The sequence below is a fragment of the Sciurus vulgaris genome (assembly GCF_902686455.1).
Source record: "Sciurus vulgaris genome assembly, chromosome: 4".
Taxonomy (NCBI): Eukaryota; Metazoa; Chordata; class Mammalia; order Rodentia; family Sciuridae; genus Sciurus; species Sciurus vulgaris.
In genome coordinates, this window is record NC_136464.1 from 64160025 (window position 1) to 64177921 (window position 17897).

Sequence of the window (17897 nt, forward strand, 5' to 3'; positions counted from 1 at the left end):
TGGTTTCAGCAACAGGAATTTATTTTCTCAAAACTCTGGAAGTTAGAAGTCCAAGATCAAGGTGTTGGCAGGCTGGTTTCTCCTGGGCATCTCTCCTTGGCTTACTTATGGCCACCCTCTGGTTGTTTCCTCACATGGTCTTTCCTTCATGAAAAAGTATCCCCGGTGTCTCTCTGTGTCCAAATTTTCTCTTCTTCTAAGAATATCTTTTACACTGAATTAGGGCCCCCACATGGTTCCATTTTATCTAGTCACCTGTATTTAAAAATATAATCACATTCTGACGTATTATGGATGAGGACTTCACTATATGAATTCAACCTATAACAGGATAGTCTCATTATTCAAGAATAAAACTGATATCTTAAAAGTACTTAGGCATTTTCACAAGGACAACTTTTTTGCTTTGGAGCTGACTTTTGATACAAAATATGAAACTTCCTATAGGCAGGACTTGGTCTGAGTTAGTTTTCCAAGAGAAAGAATGGCATAGTATAACCTTCCATTGAAGCTTCTTAGGAGCACACTGTGGCTATGAAATTCATTTCCATGGGGGGTTGGAACCAGCGTTGGTCTTCATGTGATGCTCTACCTGACTCAACACCACCAAGTGGGAACACTGATGGAAGGATAAATGTTTCCTCACATGGTAAGAATCTTCTTTTCTATTTATGACCTTAAGATAATCACAAAAACCAGGCCATGAAAGAAGACATTCCATGGTTAGACACCCTTGTGATTGCTAACATGGAAGCTTGGTTTGGAGTTTGAGCATGGTATGATTGACAAGGGTTGTAGGAGCCAGGAGGACTTGCTTCTAGACTTCCATCCCCTGACCTTTTTCCCATTAAGCTAGTTGGACATGTTCTCATGAATACTAGACACTGTTGTTCTTCCACCCTAACTGCTCTGAGAATGGCAAGTATCTCTTAAGTCCGAGAATCGTCTATGTGGAGTTATTAGTAGTCATTACAGAAATTTGAAACTTACAAAGTATGGAAATGGTAAGTTATCTGGGGAAAGCTGGCAGTCCAAATAGCTCTCTACTCAGGAGGATTATCCTGGTCGACCTGCCAGAGTCCACCATTTGGTCTTCAGACCTTTAGTTATCAGGATTTCCAATCGCTGAATTCATGAGACCAATGTAGAGTGAAAACTGTAACTATTGAGAGGACTCAAAACTCTTGTCTTTTGAAAAGTCCATGGGAAAGTATGTTATAATCAGAAGGTTGCTTGATGAGTCAGAGATCTAAACAAAAGGAGTTACTTGTGTGATTCAAATGTTTAAATGCATGGATGAAAGATAGGTTTCATTTCATAAAATCACTTATTGATTGTTAAGGAATGTCAAGTGTTGAGAGCTTTAAGGCCACATTTAGGTTTGGAGGGGAAGCAATGGTTGATTAGTGATATCTGCCATGGGCACAGGCATAGGAAAAAGGGATATTGTGCTGATTGAGCCATCCCTAAGAAAGCACACACACGCGCGCGCGCACTCACACACACACACACACACACGTTAGGACTGGAGGCTCAGGCACTCTGGGCAATGTTTATTTGGCAACCACCAGCATCCTTTTTTAGTGCTTCCACATGAGATAGATCTTTCATCTGACCAATCTTTTCCGTGTTAGGTGCTTGAGATGATTACAATAACCATTTCAGACTACTCATCTTTTTATTTTCAGAGGGCAATATTATATACTAGATTTGGGGCACCTCCCTCTAGTCCCAGTATAAGGAAAACAATCCCGTATTTCAATGGTTATCATACTTTAGGTGGCTCTTTTTGCAAATTAAATCTTACCTGGAACTTTAACATGTTAAACAATAAAAGCAACAGGCAGGTTTCTCTGGAGTTTCAACCTTCATTGTCTCACAGACATTCTTTTTCTGCTTAAAGAGCTCCTAAAACATGTAGTGAGCCCTTGGTGGGCATGGGATATTATTTGAGAAACACTCATCTAGTTTGAATTCTTCATCCCAGAGAGGGAGAAAATGTGGGCAGTGGAGAATAAATGGCTTGTTCTGGAAAACAGAATGTGTGAGGCTGTCCTGGGAAGAGGAATCTGTTTCTTCGTTCCTTGTGTGGTATTCTTTCTATGAGATCAATACTTATGGGTTTAGGGAAGATTATCTGTCCACACCCCCGTGGTCCAGCATAGTCTAAATTGTGAACTCACTGGAGGCCACATGCTGAGGACCCCCCAAATGCACACATGTCTGCCTCGTCTCTCCCCCATTTCATAAGTGAAACCTGACAGCATAGATTAGAAAAATAATAAAAGGCCATCTCATCTGTGTTCCTTATTTATTACACATTATACAGGTATCTGGTTGCAAAACCTGCACTCCTACTCCTCTCTCACTGTGAACAGTGTTTGAAGCAGAACACACTGACCTGCTTCATCAGATAACGTCGGCATTTTGGAGAGTGCTACCTTTCCAGGTGGCTTCCACCCTCCCTCTCTGTTCCCTCTCTCTGTACCCCCCAAAATGTTCAATGGGGGGACACTTTGACTAGCAGCAAAGCACCCCAACTTTACTCAGTATTACTGTTTTGATATCTAATCAGGGGGAAAATAAAGGAAAACAAAACTTCCGTAAAAGAAATTAAATGGATTTTCTAGACGGCGGGGGTCAGAGAAAGGAGCCCAGAGGATCGTGAGTCAGTTAGTTAATTCCAAGGGGCTCTCCCCAGTCCTCTCTTCCTCTGCCCCTGCTCTGTACCGTCCTCTGCAGACTATGGAGAACTCCAAGTTTGCAAGGGAAAGCAGCCCTTCTTCATCCTTTGTCAGAAAGAGAGAGAGAGAGAGAGAGAGAGAGAGAGAGAGAGAGAGAGAGAGAGAGAGAGAGAGAGAGAGAGAAGAAAGGGAGAAAGAAGAGGTTGGACAGAAAAATAGAGATGGAGATGGGGCATAGAAAAGATGTTAGAAGAGCCAGACAGACGGGAAAAAAGTTGAAAAGGAGGAGTAAAAGGAGAAGGGGAGGGAGAAGGTGAAGTAGCTTTTTTTTTGAAAGGGTATAAAAGTAATAACCAAATTAAGCACAACCAGGCTGAGCAGCTCAGAAACTCACAAGGGAAAAGACTGGACATGGTGTGGCCCAGCCTCACCTCCACCACCAACTCAGTACTTCCTTGAACAAGTCCCTCTTCCTCTTTGGGCCTCAGTTTCCTCCACGAGCAGTGAAAAGGGTATGTGAGAGGAGCATCTCCCCACCCACTCCAACCCACCCGACTCTTTGCCCTGGGGCAGTCTTGAGTCTGTGCTGAAGAGACACCGAAAGGAGAACAGAGGCTTTTGTGGCAGGCTGGGGACACACAACTTGAAAGCCATGGGGGCAAAAGAACTGAGGCATTTTTGTTGTGGAGGAAAGCGTGGGCTGCAGGCTGGGAGCCAGAAGCCGCTGACATCATCATAGTGCTTGGAACCAGCCTCTGAGAGGTGGGTGGGAGCCTCAGGGAGTGGGCAGAGTTACCTGGTGAAGGGACGGAGGGCCTGAGTCTGGCCCAGGAGCCACAGGGACACTTGAAAGAGGCTCACGGACCCTCACAGGATCAGGGTCAAGCAGTCATGCATCCAAAGACAGCAGGAAAGTGTATAGAGTTTGGGAATAATTTCTCCAGTCAGTTCCTAGTTCAAGTCTTGGCATACAGGATGAGAGGGAGACATGAGCATGGTCATCTCTAGGCAAAATTCCATTTGTCTGTATCACTGGACCCTCGTCTGAAACAGTTGGTGCAGCAGATGTTGACATCCACCTTTTCTTCTGCCCCCAGAAATTGCTGGACAAGAAATTGCTGGACAGTTGCGGGAAAGGAGGTGACCTCTGTGACAGGTTTACAGGGACATTAGGAGGCACTTCTTTGCCTTCAGATGCATCCTCATCTAAAATGCCATAATGCTTTAAATCTCTGCTATTATTAAGATTCTTCTTTGGGTTAAGCATTACCCTTTTCCATAGATCTTTTGTAAAATTATTTTTTCCATTGCTCTCTGGGGTTTTGCAAGAAATAACTTCTTAGTGCACTTTGGTGCAAACTCATCAGATCTGTGGCATGTGCTCAACCACTCCCTACCATGGAGCTCAGGACAGGCAATGCTAATCAATTGCCATGCTCTTTCATCATCAGAAACCCCCTCAATTCAGGGCCCTAGGCAGGCATCACCAATTGATTGGCATTAGCTCTTGAGAATGACTATATTTCTCACCGACAGCTTAGGGTCAATTACCAGACACTTTCTCTTTGGATAGGAAAGTCCTCAGAAAGGGTGGTAGGGAGATTTGTGGGTGACCATGAAGGCTGGTAAGAGGCCGAGAACCAGCACAGATAGAGATTATTTTTGGTAATTTTTTTTTCTTCTTTGTAATGTTCCCTTCAGTTTCTCAGAGCTTCCTTTGTCTTTGGATTCTGTCATACTGGCTTTCTTTCCCACCAGGGATCAGGATGTTAGGAGGAGAGAACTGTTTACAGTCTGAGGTACTGGAATAATTGCTCAGAGGTTGAGGGCATTCCTTTGCCCTTAGGAAGCTGGTTTCTGTCCATGCTCAGGGGACACTTAGAGAAGTCTTAACCTTCACAGTAGCCTTTGTAAGAACCTTAAAAACCCATACACCTCTTCTGCAACCTCTTTAGGACTGAGAACTTCATTACCTCATGAGACAGCTCATTTCATTGTTGAATGACCTAAGTGGTTAGAGAGTGGTCCGCTCACCCTGGGTTGAAATCTCTCTGCTTGACAAGTCCATCCATTAGTGCTGGTTCAAAGAGCATGTCTGCTTCCTCTTCCCCATGTCAGCCTTTCAAGTTGCTTAAAGATGGCTATCACGGGTTCCCTATGTTTTCTCTTCTCTAGGCCAAATACTTCATTTTCTACTCTGCCTCATGTGACAAGGTATCAGAACTTTTCTTATTCTGAGTAACCCCCAGGTTGTTAGTGACTTCCTTATGACCACTGTCCTCAGAAAAATGTGTAATCTGATTTGTATGAGTTCATGGAGTATATGTGTGTTGAACTGAATTGATTATTGGGTCTTGTGATCTGGAAATTATCCTTCATTTATGTAACCAGAGTTGTGTTTGCTTCTAAGATGCTGCTTTATCTTGTCTTGTTTTAAGCTTATAGTCAGCTAAGACCCTTAGATTTCTTCCACACAAACTATTAACCCAACCTGTATTCAACTGATAGTTTATAAAACTTGTGATTATTGTTACTAAACAGCAAATCCTTTAGAGAATAAATAATTTTAAACTTATTCAATCAACACATACTTATTATTAGTACTGGCTTTCTAGTGAGCAGTTTGTCAGTGTTGCAAGCCTTGCTCAGCATTTTGCCCTTATTTTATAGATCAGGTCATTGGATCATCCATACAATGAACAGAGAGATATATGTACAAGGATACTAATTGCAGCTCTAATTTTAATTATGAGAAATCAGAAGCAAACTAAGCTTCCAAGGGAATGGTTAAATACAGTACATGCCTCCATAAATGGAATATCATGAAACCATTAAAACTAATGAGTTAGGTCTATAAGTAATGACACAGAATGTTCTTCAAGGTAAATTAAAAAAAGAAATAAAAAATTAGGTGTACTGGAATCTCATCTGTGTCCTAACAAAGTTAAAATAAAAAAGTATATTTTATACATATATATGCATGTGTGTATATATAGATATGTATACACGTAACATACAAAATTCATAAATGTCAATAAAGATGTAAAAGATGCACGACCAACTTTTAATAGAAGTTCCTGCTATTAGAATTAGATAGAGGAGAGTAAGAATAGAGAATTCTTTTTTTCCTTCTACATACTTCTGTGGTTTGGATTTTCACAAGCAAGTATTCATTTATTACTTGTTTGTTCGATTTTTAAATGTTTTAAAGAAGACAGAAAATAAACCCCAGGCAAATATTAGGAAAGACCAAGAACTCAAAGATGGGGAAGACATAGTCTCCCTTCTCTGAAAAAGAAAAATACCCATTATAAGAAATAATGCATGGCTTGGATAATGAAGGCATGACCCAATACAGAGTGCTGGGGAATCCAGAGGACGGAGAGGCTGACTGCCTGGAGAGAGGAGTGTTCAGGAGGTGGATCCCAGTGGGTGGCAGGGTCTGATCAGGGATGGCAAGAAAGAACTTCTGCAGGAAGGCTGTATCTTTTCTGGGTAGTTAATGTGGTTTAGTTGTTGGAAGAGTAGGGTTTGTATAGAGAAATAAGAAAAAGTCTAGAAGGGTAAGTTGGGTCCAGAGTTCAAGTAGCCTTTGATTCCTTTGGCAGTCGATAGGAAGTATCTCTAGGTGGCACCTTATGAAACAATAGGACTGGATGCAGAGAGACCATTTAGGAAGCTATTGCCCTATTTTAGATTCTGGTAGGTACTATTCAGAGTTAACAGTGCTTCTCCCACCAGCCTCCTTAAGAGTGTTCAGCAGCTAAATGGCCTTAGAAAACCCTTGGATTTTACGTCACTCTCCAGCATAGTATAGGTTCTGAGAAGTCCTGCAATAAAAATGTGTTTTATTTTTATTAACCCAGCATTTCTCAAATTTCTTTGAACCTGGAATATTTGGTTTGCAGTCTGTGCTTTTTCCAATGTCAGTCTGAATGGCAGCAAGCACTTTGGATATCTGTCGCAAGTAGAATCACAGAAGTGTGAATGAGGTGGAAGCAGAACAATGGAGAGCAATGCTGGATGCAACCACTCCGGAGAAGGAAGAGTTGCGAGGGTTTGGCAAGTTGTTCAGATGTGGGGTCCAGGAAGAGACATGCCAAGGACGGTGTGAGAACCCCCCACTTCTGTTATTTTTAATCAAAGAACACAAATAGGATATATACATATATTTCTTTTTCCATATTTTAATTAGTGTATTAAATGATACACACAGTAATGGGATTCATTGCTACATATTCGTACATGGTACAAAATATGACAATACAATTTAGTCAATATCATTTTCTGTCTATCGGAGTCTCTCATACCAAAAGCCACAAGCATTGGATTTAGACATCTGAAGGTTGGCTATATTCATTAGGGCTTTCCCAGCATAAACAATGGATTTGGGGGAAAAAAATTACCCTTCATAGAAATATCTAATTTAAAATGGGATGTCACATAATCAACAAAATGAAATGCAAGCCATAGAATAGAGGGAAATACTTGGAAGTAATACTTCTGATAAGAGATTAATATCCAGAATACATGAAGAATTCCTACAACTCAACGGTAGTAAAACAAACCAATGGGCGAAAGACTCAAATAGACATTTCTCCAAAGAATAGATGCAAATTGCCAGTCAGTATATGAAAATGTGCTCAACATCACTAATCATTTGGGAAGTGCAAATCAAAACCCCCATGAGATATTGTTCATACTCATTAGGATGAACATTATCAAAAAATAAAAAATAACAAATGCTGGTAAGTTATGGAGAAATTGGAACATTCCCACCACTTTTGGTGGGAATGTAAAAAGGTACAGCTGCTATGGAAAATGGTACAGCAATTCCTCAAAACATTAAACGTAGAATTACAATATGAGCCCAAAATCACACTTCTGGGAATTTACTCAAAAGAACTGAAAGTTGAGATTCAAAGAGCTATCTGTACATATGTGTTCATAGGAATATTATTTAACAATGGTCAGGAACAATTCATGTGTCCATCAACAAATGAATGGATAAAAAAGTCCAGTATATACATACAAGAGAATATTATTCAGTCTTAAGAAGGAAGGAAATTTTGACCTATGCTACAACACAATATTAGACACTGAATGTGTCCTCCCTCTCAATTCTTATGTTTAAATCCTAACTCAAAGTGTGGTGGTACTAGGAAGTGGTGTCTCTGGCAGGTGCTTAGGTAATGAGTGTGGAGCTCTGATGGATGAGATTAGTGTCTTATGAAAGTGACCCCACAGAGCTCTCTTGCCCCTTTACCTACATGTAAAGACAAAGCTTAAAGATGGCCACTCATGAACCAATTATGAGGGGAAAAGGCCCCTCACCAGAAACTAAATGTGCCGACACCCGATCTCTGACTTCCAGTAACCAGTGGGAAATAAATTGTTGTTTCTAGGCCATCTAGTTTATGGCATTCTGTTAGAGAAGCCTTAGTGGACTAAGACAATGGATGGAACTTGAGGACATTATGCTAAGTGTAATAAGCAAGTCACAAAAAAACTGTATCATTCCACTTACATGAGGTACTTAGATTACTCACATGCAGAGATGTAAAGTAGAACAGCGATTGCCAGGGGTTGGGGGTGGGGATGGGGAGCTATTGTTTAATTGTTATACAGTTTCAGTTTTGCAAGATTGAAAGAGTTCTGGAGATGGCTGGTGGTAATGGTTGTGCAACAATGTGAATGTACTTAATATCTCTGACCTGTACATTTAAAAATTATTGCAATGGTAAATTTTATGTTATGTATAATTAATGAACAAACAAATGGACATAAAATTTTGGTTTCAGCAGTCAAAAATATCCTAAATCTCTGTAGGTGGTTATTTTATTTTTTTCCTACAATTTATTGCAATTGTATACCTGGTCTGCATTTTGAAAGTTAAATATACATCAATACAAAACGTGGTGCACTGTAGAAAAATGGAAAAATACAAAGGGATCGAAAGAAAATAATATCCCCTAAGTCTTTCTATCTGAAGATAACCAATCCAGCTATCTGGAGGCAGCATTTTGGTGCATTTCCTTTTTTATTATTTTTTTCTGCAGCATCCCTCATTGAGTCCTCGACCTCTTCTTTCTTGCTTGCTCTCACTCAGAATACCAGAGGCATGACAATTATTGCAGAAGATAGCTCTACCTTTGGGAGCTTCTGGTCCAATCTGCGGCATAGGTAGCAAGTTATGACAGTCACTGTTAAGAAACAACTGGAGATTGTGTCTCTCACAAAGTGGATGTGCTAAATGCTCATTGGTCATCAGAACTATCTTGTGAAGTAGAATATACAAACATAACAGGATGTAGAAGGCATTTGTCATATCAGGAATTAATTAGAATACTGAATTCCTAGGCACTGAAGAACTTCCCTTGTCTTTGTACTCATTAAACTTTATTGTAAATAAAGCAAATAGTTTGATGCCTTAGTTTCCCAGTAGAATAGAATATGAGGACTTAAATCAGCTTGTTCACTGCTGTATCCCTATTATATACCTGGAGCATGTTAAATGCTCAATAAATATTATTAGAATAAATGATTTCATAGATGCTCATAATTTACATTCAATTTTATAGGCAAGAAAAGGGGAAGTTGCAGAAAGTATTATTTAAGAGCATTGCTTATGGACTACTTGCATTTGAATCAGAGGCTCTGCAATGTTGAAAAAATTAACTTCTGGAAGATTTTTCTTAACTACACAACAGGAATGAAAACAGTACCATCTCAAAGTTAGTGTGCTAATCAATTGAGATAATTCACATAAACCATTTACAATCAAGCCTGAAACATAGTAATCACTCAATAAATGTCATATCATATTCAGCTTTTTGTTTGATATTCTCATGAACATTTCCAGTATCATTAAATATTTCTGAATATCTTCATTTATGGGTGTTCAAATTTTTTCTAAGTTTTCTCTATTATAAATCATTGTCGTAATAGAGTAGTTAGGAGCTCAGGTTTTAGTACTATACTGCCTGGGTTCATATGCTGACTCTCCTCTTAATAACAGTGTTACCTTGGAAACTTAACATTTCTGTGCTTGAAAATCCTGTTGGTGAAGTAGAGGCAAAGATAGCAATTCACAGGAGTGTTGGGAGAACTGAATGAGCTAATATATGCAGGCTACTTATAAAGATATTAGGCACAATTGCTGAATAAATTTTATATTATTATATATTATTATTTTATTGTAAAATTATTTGTTACATTTAATATTGTAATATTATTATTACTAATATTTTACTTAGTTCTTTAGGCAACTGAAGATTTTATTGAATTTGTGGGAAAATAGGTGTCTTTAGGATGAATGTTTCTTATGACTTTGATAGGAACCTCTAAGTCACATAGATAGTTTGGTGTTGAAAATACAGGGGCATCAAGTATTAAAACTTGTGTTAATCATGATCATTTAATAGCTAAAAGTATTCAAATTAATTTAACAACATCTTAAAAACACTTTTGGATCCTTGTTTAAAATTTGAAAATAGTAGCCAAAACGTCATTCCTAAATAAAATTCCCCATTATTTTTCATAACCTTTTATTTTATGTAATAATTATCTTGTGTTCCCATATACCTCTGTCCTCATTTTCATTTTCTAAACATATATTTTGATAAACCAAATCTTTTGAAGTATCTTTTGTACATTTTAATGGAGTCTAAATCATCCATGTTTTCTGGTGTGTTTCATATTTTTAGGTGCTTCATAGATTCTGTACCCACCTTGATATCATCAAAGTATTTGCTCATAATACCTCTGTATTGCCTTTCACATTTAGGTCTAGGATCCACTTCGAATTAATTTTTGTATATGGTGTGAGGTAAGATTAAGATTCTGTTTTGACACGTAGCTAGCTAATTGTTATAGCACCACTGACTGACTGTGGTCATTTTCCGGTAGTATTGCAGTGGCACCTCTGTCGTAATTGAGGTGACTATATTACATGTGGACCTGAGGTTCTAATATGACCCATTAGTCTATTTGCCTATCCTTGCACCAATATCATTGTTAAACATAATACAACTTTACCATAAGTCTTGATAGCTGAAAGTATCAATTTCCCAATTACATGATTCTGCAAATTATCTTCCTTGACATACATCTTTTAATTAAGACATGTGGATGGTAAATAGTACATTGGAAATGGTTCATTTTGCCTTCTCTAGTAATAATGTATTTATGTGTAAAATTGTAAGTTATTTTATCTTCCTTCAGCACTTTTAAGATTTATCTCCACAGTTGTCTGGTTTCTACTATTGCTGATTGACAAGCTCAACTATAACTCACAGTTTTAGATAATTTGTTTTTGTGGGTTTTTTTTTTCACTCTCACAGCTTTTAGGATGTTATTGTTATCCATGATGTTTTCTAGTTTTGTTACAGTGAGTCTACTTAACCTACTGGGTCCCTTTGCAGGCACTTTTTGAAAAATAAACTTTTAATTTTAGAACACGTCTAGATTTACAAAATTATTGCAAAATAATTTTGTACAGAGAGAATTCTATTTACCCTATACCCAGGTGTCTCTATTTTTAACATCTTATATTAGCAGGGCAAATTTGTCCCAAATAATGAACTGATATTAATATGTTATTTTTAAAGTACAAACTTTATCCTGATTTTTCCAATTTTTTCCCTATTGTCATTTTTTCTTTTCCAAGATCCCATATGGGACACCATATGCCATTTGGTCATCAGGTCTTAGGTTCCTCTTGATTGTGACAGTTTCTCAGGCTCTTTGATTTTTTGACCTCAACAGTTTTGAAGACTACTGGTCAGGTGTTTTGTAGACTATACCTCAGTGAGGATTTTTTGATGTTTTTCTCATGACTAGAACAATGTAATATGTTTTTTGGAGGAAGATCACCCAGGTGAAGTTCCATTCTCATCACATCATAATATCATATGACATCACTATTGACATTAACCATGATCAAATGACTTGAGGTAATGTTTGCCAGGGTTCTGTACTATGAAATTACTCCCATCTTTTCCTTTCTGTCCATATGGTACTCTCTGGAAGAAAGTTACTACGTTCCATCCACAGTTAGTGCCACACAAGGACAACATATCTACATTAATTATCTGGAATTTCTGCACAGGAGATATGTCCCTTTTCCCTCACTTATATATTTAGTCAATCATTTATTTATATCAATATGAACTTATAGCTATTTTTATACTAGATCTTATAATCTAATACTAGTTTATTTTCTTGTTCAAATGTTCTAGCTTTGGCCCTTAGAAGTTTCAGTTGGCTTCTATGTCTTTTTGACATACATAATTATGTTTTTTTTAAAAAAACTATTATTTTCTTACTTGCTGGGACGACAAAATTCTCCAGGTTCATCTTGTGTACTTCCTACCCCATTCCTAGAACCAGCTATTTCCTGAAGGAGTTCTGGTTCCTTCCGCTGGGGAATGATATTAGAAACCAAGATATGGGTGCTGGGTGTGTTCTGCAGAGCACTTCTGGTCAGGTTGTCTTGCTAAACTTTGAAAATATATCTTTATATCATGCTCCCTTCTTTTCTTCTGGAACTCACAAAAAGTTGAATCTCAATTTATTATCATGTCTCATAAATGAGATTCCTTTTTGCTTCTGTTTTTTTCTCCCTCCTTTTCTGCTTCCTCTTCATCTTTTTTTGTCTTTGCCGTGTTCTGGTGAATTCCTCAATGATATATTTTCATTTAATAATATTCTATCTCAAACCAAGATTATTATTTTATTATGTTTTAAAACTTATTTTAACTAGTATATTTTTCATTTTAAGATCTGCAATCAGTTGTTTCTTCTACTCTTTATGTTTTTATTTCATGCACAGATCAGATCAACTGGTCAGCTGGTGGCTTTGTCAAGGTTCTAGTCTTACGGCTGGCTCTATCTTTGTACATTCCTGTAAGCCATAAGCTCACACTACAGGTCAGCAACTATTTTGTTTTTTCTCCCTCATACTTATTAGATAAAGTGGTAGTGAAGGACTTGCCTGTGGTTGTAAGTAATGAGTCAGTTCCTGTTCTCCATGTTTAATCCTTTTTTACTTCCAGGAGCTGAACTTTAGCAAGCACTGTGCTATGTTGAAAACTCCAAAATAAGGTCTATTATTATTTCTTTTCATTTGCACCAAATGATACAGGTTTCCATTTCTCAATAGTAATGTAAGGCTTTCTCTTAAAATGTTTTTATTTATTAAAATAAAGGTACAAATAAAATTAAAAGTACTGAAGTTCTAGAGACCTAGCACTGAGCCATACTGAGCTTCCATGGTTTAAGTGTTCTTGGCAGAACAGTGGCAGGACTAGAAGCTGGATTCCTACATAGACCAGGTCCTCACACTGGTTCCTTTCTGCAGAGTAATCTGCACAGATCGTCCTGTGCAATTAATAAATCATTGTCATTGTTTGGCAATGAGACAGGTTTGGGACATCATGTGTCCAATGGTTCTGATGCAGGGTGAACATGAGAGCTACTGATCTGAGGGACATGAAGATTAGAGACCCTCTCAGGGGTCCACTTGTGGGGACTGCCACAATTCAGGCTGACTGGTCAAGGACAGCCGTCCCACGTGGTAAAGGGGTCCTAACACTGATGCTTGGTATCAAGGATGGGGAATTCTGGACCCTTTCCTGGCACAACATCTGACTCTGAGGTTTGGGGATGAATGACTACTCCAGATGTGACTCACTGCACTTTGGAAATTCTCAGCTGCAGCCTGCACTTTAAGAAAAATTATTATTATCATCTCTGACTAATAACTAGCAAACCCAAAGTGAAAAATAACTCTGTGGGAGATGAAGAGAAAGTTTTTTTTTTTTTAAAGCTTCATATTGAGCTGCAAAGCACAATAAGGCAAATACAGATAATAAATCTTAAAATATTATCTAGGTAATTATGCCAATTAACATTTAATTCTATCTATGCCCATCACATTTTAACTAGAATAGCATCATAGGTAACAGTTATTGCTGCAGATCTCTGAAAGTTAATTAAAATCACTGAAACAGAACCAACAAAAGTCCATTCTTTCTTTTTTTTAATATTCATTTATGTTTAAATAATCAATTTTCATTCTGAAAATCCACTTCAAATGGAAACTTTGAGAGCCAGGGGCAGAAACAGATTTTCTTCCCTATCTCAGATTTCTGTTGCTATCTGTATCTGCCTTGAGCTAATTGAGACAGAATATGCACAAGAGGCAGGGCAGAGTGGGATGCTATGTCCCCCTCATCTCCCAGATTCCTGATTTCTTTGGTCCTTCAGCCTAAAGCAAAATGTTGCCCCACTCCCTATACTCGCCAGCTGCAGCTCCAATGTGTTCTCAGTTCTAATACCATCCAGGAGCCACATGGAGGTGTAAAATGAGGTGCAAACTAAAGTGATCAGGTTGCTTGTTCCTCCATGGTTCATTTCTAGAGCGCAGGGAACCTAGGAGAGCTTCTGCACAGAATCTGCAGACTGAAGCCGTCATTTGATGGTGGGGGAGCAACTGTGGAGAGACAAGTGACCAGGACTCCAAGTGGCTGAGGAAACCCTTTAGGGGCCTGCCACATCATGGGGGGTCCTCTCTACTGTCAACCTGTGAACTTTTCAAGTTCATCCATTAGGTCAAACCAAGCTGGCACAGTTCAGGGCCACTTGCTCCCCTTTCAGAGCTATGTAGCCATTCTCTGGTAAGGTGTCTGTGGAGTGATGCTCCAAGCATCCTGCTGGGAAAAGAAAGTTAAGCTGCTGCTAGATGCAACCTCCTTCATTGAGGAGTCTATACAAATGCATGTTATCTATTCCTTTGATTGGCTTCAATAATCTTTGCCCAGAAAACTAGAGATGATAAATACATACAGAATTTATGATTTTGGATCTGCAACTATAGTAGCCAAACTCTTTGTCAATCTTAAAGTAAGTGCCTAGGATATATTAATTCTACCAAGTGTTTGCCATAGCATGTTCAGGATCCATCCCCTATGTCTTTTGTTAAGTATCAATCAATCAGTTGATGAACCGTCAATGTTTACTGGTATCTCCCACAGTTGATACTGTGTAGGGAGGTGTACTGAGCTGTGGAAGACATGAAAAATGGATGACCTTCACATGCTTTGCCTTGCTTTATCTCCACTACATCTGCCAGACATCTTTTTCCCCTCCTCAGGCCTGTAGTGGCATTGGAATCATGTCAGATCATACCTTGGAAGATATTCATGTCTTCTGTGCCATCTTATTTGTGCATTGGCCTCTGTCCCAGAATTCACATTCTAAGAGACAGAGGTCTGTAATTCATCTTTCAATCCTGTAACCTCTGTCAGAGCCTAGTACCCTACAGGGCTCAAAAATACTTCCTAAATTATTTTGACAGCACTAGCCCACCAATTCTAACAGATAACATTTGTATAACTGTCAGTGACAATTTACACCTGACAGTTTGAATGCTTTTGGGCCATGACAATAAAAATTGACTTCTTTCTTTGCAAGTCTGTTTTCTCTTTATATCATTTATTGATTTGTATGTGTGTTTTAAGCAAACAAGTCCTAATTAAGCAACCTTTTCTTGATCAACTTATTCTTGACTTTCTAAAAATTAAATAAATTGTAGTTTCTTTTCAATAGCTCAGATTAAAACACATCATTGAAATTAAAGTAAGTCTACGGGAGTGCCATTAGCATATTCAAAGCCAAACGTTGATAATAATGGTATTTACTTACTGAAATTTAGCAGTATTCATTCAAAACCAACATGTAGCCCTAACTGCCTTAGATTGAATAATAGAAGTTACTTTGAGGTTCTGTGCTCTAATTAGGTAAAAAAAAAAAAAAAAAAAAAAAAAAAAAAAAAAAAAAAAAAAAAAATTGCTTTGCCTCTTATTAGTGATCTCCTTTTCATTATTTTTTTATGTCACTTTAAGCTGAATATCCATTTGAAAGAATTAACAAAGTCCTAGAACTTACCTGAAGACTGAAAAAGGATAAATCACCTTTACTAACAAACGTAAAAAGAGGTCCCAGGGGTTGCAGACTCTGTTAAGTTGTCTTCTAAGCATGATTCATGCATATATTTGAAAATTGATTTGCCTCATCCATTGAAAAGGCTTTGTCATGAGCAAGACAATGAATGGAATTCAATCAAAAAGATTTTATCCAAATCAGTTCCTATCAGGATCATATAAACTTCTTAGGGAAAAGCATAGCCTGACTTCTTTGCAGAAGAGGGGAGGTCTCTTTCATGGACCTAATATGTTTGCCTTTATCAGCACTTGAGATGTTGTCTTACTTAGAATATTCCAGTCCAGTGTGGGATGATGGTTGAAGCTACAGCCCTTGGCTTCTGTACATATATTTATAGAGACAGATAATAATAAACCAACAAAACTGTGCAGGGCTTTAAATCCACACATATTAATACTCCTATTTCACAAATGCAGAAACTGGGACTCTGGGAGCCACTGGGACCATAATTAAGGCAGTGGATATCAATCCTGGCTGATAGTGCTCATTCATTCTATTCATTCTGTGAACAAATGCTGACTGCCCACTCCTCTAGGCCAGCACTGTTCTCGGGGCAGGGTATACAGTAATGGCCAAGACAGGATGGTCTTTGGCTTCATGGAGCTTATATTCAATAAGAATATATCTTATATAAGAAAATAAAGCATAGCGGTGGACAACTGGGAAGAGCAGGGAGGTCTGAGAAGGAAAAGTTTTTGCTGAGACCTGAATAAGGAGTAGACACAAGATGACCAAAGGTGAGGGAAGGGATCATTCTAGACAAAGGGAAGAGCCAGCTTCTGGGTTTAGAGAAAGGAAGGGGCCTGTAATATTTAAGGAATGTCTGAGCATGGTAAGCAGCAGGAAGAGAGGAAAGAGATGTGATTGGAGGGATAGGACAAGACTTTAAAGACTTGTAGGACATGGTAAGAAGTATTGCAGGGGGGAGGAGAAGTAATGGGTAAACACTTCCATCATCAAAATTAGCTTCTTACAAGGAAATTTTCTTTGTTGTCACTGTTCTAATGGAGATTACAGGGACTAGGATTCTGATAGAGTCAGATATGGTCCAGCACAGACACCAGTTAGTTCTTGTGACTGCAAACCAGCTCCTTTCATTTATGAATGACTCTTCTGCAACCCTTTGGGCAAGAATGAAAGAGGTAGTGGTGATACCCATTCGACAAACAAGTTATGGTGAGGCCAGATTTTCGCTACAAACACAAATGATTTCAATCAAAAATAACACAGTGATCATCTCTGCGCATACGGTGACATAGGTTAACTAAGGGTGAAAAAACAAAACCATTAAGGCCTTCTGTTGATGAAGCTCATGAATTTGTCTCCTCCCCCTGGTCAGGCTGGTCACCCCAGTTGAGACCCAACCACACTTAAGCCACCCCACACAGATGAGAATCTCTTCTGATTGCATCACAGACTGATAAGGCAGAAGGTGGCAATCAGTGAGTCAGTGCCAATCTCACAGAAATGGGACAAGTGATGGTTATGGGGGATGGACTTAGGGCTAATAGGACCACAAATCACCTTCAATGACCTAGAATTCCAGGATCTGGCTGGCTGGTGGCTGTGGCTGCTGTACTTAAGGCTACCAGCTCTTACCACGGTGGGTAATACGGCACAGGGTGTGGAAAAGGGTCAGCACACACCTGGAGAAGAAAACACGTGACCTAAATGATAACTGGCCACCAGCCATCCGAGTGGCTCAGGCATTGCATAAGCATTCACATGCCCAGGCCTTCCCAACCAGCACTTGAAGCTCCCATTAGCAGAGAGAGAGCTCAAGTTCAGCACCCAGAGACCTGGCCGAGAATGGCTTCTGCCTCCTCTCTAGCTGTATGACCTTAGGTAAGTCACCTGGCCTCTTTGAGACTCACTTGGCTTTTCTGGAGAGAGGGAAAGGTGAGTGTGGCCTTGCCAACATCACCCGGTTATATGGTGAATCTCAAAGAAGGTAATGAGAACGAAAGGGAACTGGAAAGGGGAGAGTATCACCTGAAGTGTCCCATTAGGCTTTACAACCACTTGGAAGCGTGGGAATTTGGAAGTTCATCGACTGGCCTGGACAGTGAAAGGATCAAAAGGCAGAAATCATGGGGATGGGCTCCAGGAACTGAGATTTTTGTCCATGTTAAATAGAAAAGGCTAAGGGCCATCTTCCAGCCTATGACTAGTTATTACTCAGAGCATTGTGACTAAGTTCTTTCAGGT

At 38.9% G+C, this 17897-nt stretch overlaps 1 protein-coding gene and 1 long non-coding RNA gene across 4 annotated transcripts in view; one reads left to right on the top strand and one right to left on the bottom strand.

Moving 5' to 3' along the window:
- Nucleotides 1–17897, bottom strand: part of LOC306659100 — a 24652-nt gene continuing 6755 nt past the window's right edge. The window contains exon 2 of the long non-coding RNA XR_013763205.1: nt 1–255. This is a non-coding gene — a long non-coding RNA (uncharacterized lncRNA). The remainder of the gene's footprint in view (nt 256–17897) is intronic.
- EGR2 (early growth response 2) overlaps nt 17402–17897 on the top strand; it is a 14254-nt gene continuing 13758 nt past the window's right edge. Inside the window, exon 1 of one of the 3 annotated variants that reach the window (XM_079136395.1) lies at nt 17402–17534. The gene's annotated coding sequence lies outside the window, so the exon portion shown is untranslated. The remainder of the gene's footprint in view (nt 17535–17897) is intronic. The other 2 variants (XM_079136398.1, XM_079136393.1) reach the window with 2 other exon arrangements.